Source organism: Lactuca serriola, chromosome 5 (genome assembly GCF_051521515.1).
Source record: "Lactuca serriola cultivar US96UC23 chromosome 5, Lser_US96UC23_V15, whole genome shotgun sequence".
Lineage (NCBI taxonomy): Eukaryota > Viridiplantae > Streptophyta > Magnoliopsida > Asterales > Asteraceae > Lactuca > Lactuca serriola.
In genome coordinates this window covers 138,344,570-138,349,731 of record NC_136412.1, presented here as the reverse complement: position 1 = coordinate 138,349,731, position 5,162 = coordinate 138,344,570, and the positions used below count along the sequence as shown (strand labels likewise).

Below are 5,162 nucleotides of genomic sequence, written 5' to 3'. Positions count from 1 at the left end.
AAACTGATTTGGACATTGTCAATTAGTATCTTTATCTACACTTAAGTTTTGGAAAATCATTATAAAACAGTTTTTGAAAAAAAATATACAAATAACCCATTTAATAGGTGTTTCAATATTACTCTCATTCCAATTCCAACTCCAATTCAAGCCAAACACACCAGAATGTTACATAACAAACAAGCTTAACTTTTAAGAAGCCCATTTTGGATAGAGTCACATCTTGTAAACCTTCAAGGAAAATGGGTACCAGATTAAAAGAATCGAACTTTGGGGGCCAATCTGTAAATCAAGTATCTAAGAAGCCTTACCGTTTCCTCATCGGGCAAGCACTCTGCGACCTCTCCATTCATCCATACGTGCGAGGAACGAAGACGACGAGGTAATTCTTGAACCACACTTCAACGACCATGAATTTCACGCTTGCGCTTTTCTGTAATTTCGTTGTTGATTGAGCTAAACACAGTAGCGTCATATATAGATTTCAGGTATTTTGGTTGTTACAGCTTCGCTGACATGATTAGGAATCTTGTGGAATTATATACCATTTTAGGTCACGATCTGAAACCCTATCAAAAAACTTATCGAGCTATTCACGAGGCGTAAGTCATTGGTAATCATAATGGTATCTGACTTATAAAATTAGGGTTTTTTCTTCTTTGGTAATCATAATGGTATCTGAATTATGAAATTAGGGTTTTTTTCTTCTTTAAACTGTAATTCCAGATTAGAAATTATTGAACCTGGTTGTTTATTGTCAATTAAGATCTGTATTATAGGTGTAGTTCAAGTAAAAGATTTCCAAATCCAATTGAAACCCCTAAATACTGCCTTGTATTTTCCATAACTGTTTAGCCTCATGTTTTCTTGGGGAAATGCCTTTGAAGAATAAGATGGTGACAAAATTAATGTTTTTTAGCAACCCCAAACCCCTTTCCTTTGATCCTCAATTATATAAACTATAAGGATTATAGTTCCTTTCTTTGTGGAATTACCATTTTCTTGGGGTTAAATGCTAGAAATTTTCATTTATATAGTTACTTCGATTTCAGGTTGTTATTTGATCAGTTTTTAGTCTTTATTCAGGAATTTTAAAACTGTAATGTTAAAAATTGAAAATATTCTAAGATAGAATTTGTATACATAGCTTTCCTCTAACCCAAAATGGGTGATGGTTACTTTTTCCTACATGGAGTTTCCTTAAATTAAACAATACATTTTCTCAATTGTAATTGTAATTCTAGAAATTTAATAGTTGGTAATTGAGTTTTCTAAGGCCTTGATTGGTTTTTTTTTTTTTTTTTCCTTATCCTGACTTTGTGTATTATGCGAATCATCATGTGCTTTTTATTTCAAAAACTCAAAAGCCAAGCTTATGTTCTTTTTTCCTTATTAGGAGATGTAGAAAATGTAAAGATTGTGTTTACTTGGACTCCAAAACCCTAATCTCAATAGGGAAAATACACAAAAATGCAACATACTTTCACCCTTTTATTCGTTTAGCCACTCAACTATTTTCTTTAGTGATTATCATTATACTTTTTTTTTGTTTTTTTGAAAATACCATTTCCTTGTTTCTGGATTTTAAAAAGGGGGAAAAAAGGAAATCTCCAATAAAGTCCCAATATTTTGGTTCAGTTTATAGTTTAATCCCAACATTTATTTTTTGAATAGAAAATTCTAGAGTATCTAATTTTATACGATAATCTGTCATTTTTTGTTGAAAAAAAAATAAAGACTTTCGTTAATTTGGTCAAAATATAAAATATTCGGTACTTTTCTGTTTAAAAAATAAAATTTGGGATTAAAACGTAAACTGGCCCCAAAATATTGGGACTTTATCGAAGATTTTCCAAAAAAAGGTACATCATTGATCATATGTTCACAATTTTATCGATTTAGTCATTTAGCCATTTTACTTTTATTCTTTTTATTTCAAAATACCATTATGTATTAAAAAGCGACAAAAATTATATTCTTAGAAAAAATAAAATGTTTTAGTAACTTAAATCACTATATGAAATATTCAAGCGGCTAATTTGATAAAATTGTGACGGTACACGTCCTTTTTTAATTGTCAATACAAAAGACATAAACCCCCTTCTCCTCCTCATCATTGAAAATAGTTAATAGCACTAGAAAGCCTGTCCAGTCATGTCTCATGTAACAAATGCGAAAAGACATAAACGCCCTTCTACAATCAACTAATTAACCCAACTTTTGTTCTCTCATGTAACAAATGCAAAAAGACATAAACGCCCTTCTATAATCAACTAATCACCCCAACTTTTCTCCTTGATAGATGGCAACCCCGGAGACGTCACGTGAACCCTGCCCCGACCGTATCCTCGACGACATTGGCGGCGCCTTTGGCATGGGTGCAGTAGGCGGAGCCGCCTTCCACTTCTTGAAAGGCACTTACCACTCTCCAAAAAACGAACGCCTGATTGGCGGCTCTCAAGCAGTTCGTATGAACGCCCCTCGCGTTGGCGGCAGTTTCGCCGTCTGGGGTGGTTTGTTCTCCACTTTTGATTGCACGATGGTTTACCTCCGCCAGAAAGAAGATCCATGGAACTCCATCATCGCCGGAGCCGCCACCGGCGGCTTCCTACAAATGCGCCAGGGACTCGGTGCCGCCTCCCGGTCAGCCGCCTTTGGCGGGATTTTGCTTGCGATGATTGAAGGAGCCGGGATCATGTTGAATAAGCTTATGAGTGCACCCCAGAATTTTCCGGCGATGGAGGAGGCTCCGGCAAGTATGGCGGGGCTAGGCGGGATTCCGGCGGGTGTTGGCGGGATTCCGGCGATGGAGGCAGCTTCAGATTCTTCTTCTTCTTCTTCTTCTTCTTCTTCTTCTTCGTCGTCGTCGTCGTGGTTTGGTGGGATGTTTGGTGGTGGAAAGCCGCCGGAGACGGCGGCAGTTGGCAGTGGCGCAAAGACGCAGGTTTTGGAGAGCTTTGATGCTCCAAGTCCACCTTCATTTGAATACAAATGAAAAACGGTGGTTATTTTGTTGTATTTTTTTTTTTGTGGTTGAACAAGTTTAGTTCATAGGGTTTAATGTTGTATGTTTTTTACTTAATGGATTTAATAGGGACACAATATAAAACAATAAGTTATATATTAGTGTTGTTGTAAGGGTTAAATGCATGAATAACAATGTATTTCCTTTGGTTTGTTTATTATACGATGCTACTATAGCAATATAGGTTGAAAATTCTATTACTTCTAGCAATATCATACAAATAGTCAAATACCTTTTTTTTAAATATATAATTGGATTGGTTTTTCAAATCATAATCTTGTAATAAGGAAAGAATGGAAATATAATGTTATGATTGAGTAATTCATTTAAAGTATAATGGCTTAGTAAGAAAAAGAAAATCGAAAGTGTAAGGCTAGAATAGGAAAAAAAAATCCAAGTAAAAATGTTATTTCTTATTTCTAGTTGTTTATAAACTCCGTAGGTAAAGTCTTAAATATTTTACGTTTGGTTAGATATGATTATTTATCAGAATATTTTGAAGTTTTAAAACACCTGAAGAGTGAAGAGCAATCATTGAGAAGAAATGCTAATCGTTATTATAGTTTACTTAATTCATTTACATTCAAAAGTGGCATTTGGGTAAAATGGGAATATTAATATAAAATAAAATTAATATTATATAATCGTTACTGTGATTAATTAGTGAGAATCGTCGTATAGAAAGTAGAACTAGAAATCATCTAGAGTTTCGGACCGCTGGTCCGTTTGGTTTTATTTGGATTGGATTTGTGAAAACAATTTATACCATTTATGGCCCAAGACTTTAGATTTATAATGAGTCATTAAAGCCTTTTAGTTTAGTAGATTTTTTTATCCATTTCATTATAAGTCATTTTTTATGTGTTATAGGTAGTGTTTGGTATTAGGACATGATTGGACAAGATGAAACAAAACTGAATTGGATAAAATTAGACAAAATATTTGTTAATTTTTTTTATCGATTTCATTCTAAGTCATTTTTTATGTCTTTTAGGTAGTGTTTGTATAGACGTTGGGGCGGGCGGACACTAAGATGGAATAGGCCTGCTAATATGCCCAAAGTCCCTGCCTAGAAGCATTAGCCGAGTCTCTGAATATTTCCGAGGGTTCTCAGGATAAAGACAGCCTTAAGGTGCTAACGGAGCTTCCACGGTCGTATTAGGACATGATTGGACCAAATGAAACAAAACTGAATTGGACAGAATTAGACAAAATATTTGTTAATTTTTTTTTATGGATTTCATTCTAAGTCATTTTTTATGTCTTTTAGGTGGTGTTTGGTATTGAGAGAGGATTGGAACAGATGAAACAAAACTGAATTGAACAGAATTAGACAAAATATTTGTTTGGCGTTTGGTAAGACTGAGACAAAACAAAAAAGAAACTTTAAAATTACTAGTTTGTCCTTTATGTGAGCATAATAGAAGTTCCATTACTAACAAATTATACGTGTGCATATAAAAGAAAATTTGATTTGATCGTGAAAGTTCCTATTAGAAACAAGAAACAATGCTCCTAACATATTCTGAGAAAATCAAATTTCATTGTAACATAATAATGACCGCTTAAAATTAACCTATAAAAAAATTTAAAAAAAAATGACATACTCCACATAGAGGACGTAGTAAATCAAGTACTTTTTTCCATGTGAGGCGAGGCGTTAAAACCATTTATTTTCGAAAGGTATAATCTACGTTATTTCGCATTGTTGTTTTGATTTTAACGACGGGAACACTTAACTAAAAAAAAAAAGAATAACTGATTCAAAGGTAGAAATAATTACAGAGAAATGGGTGTGACGTGAAGGAGACTAAGAGAAGATGACCGGAGGAGATCGATTTTAAAGGTATTTTTAGGGGTGTTAATCGGATCAACCCGATTGGATTTCAGGTAATCGGGTTTTAAAAAAATAAAAATTCACCCGAAACCTGACCCTTTTATGTAACGGGTTAGTCGGGTGCGGATCAATCAGGTTTCAGATCAATAAGGTCGGGTTAGTCGGGTTATGTTATGCTTAAATGTTACAAATGGTATCATAGTACAAGATATTAATGTGTAATGAATTTCTTTTTTAACATACTAATGTGTAATGAATTGTGGGTTTATTTGGGCTCTATATTGTTTATACATGTACATT

The 5,162-nt window shown here is 34.0% G+C and overlaps 1 pseudogene across 2 annotated transcripts; it reads left to right on the top strand.

Moving 5' to 3' along the window:
* The first annotated feature begins 272 nt into the window (after positions 1-272).
* Positions 273-3,182, top strand: LOC145053022 (mitochondrial import inner membrane translocase subunit TIM17-2 pseudogene; annotated as a pseudogene). 2 transcript variants are annotated; one of them, XR_013684322.1, is made up of 2 exons: positions 273-382; positions 2,303-3,182. The product of XR_013684322.1 is annotated as a mitochondrial import inner membrane translocase subunit TIM17-2 pseudogene, transcript variant X1 (transcript). The 2 variants fall into 2 exon arrangements; XR_013684323.1 differs by having other exon boundaries at positions 352-488.
* Positions 3,183-5,162: the final 1,980 nt, after the last annotated feature.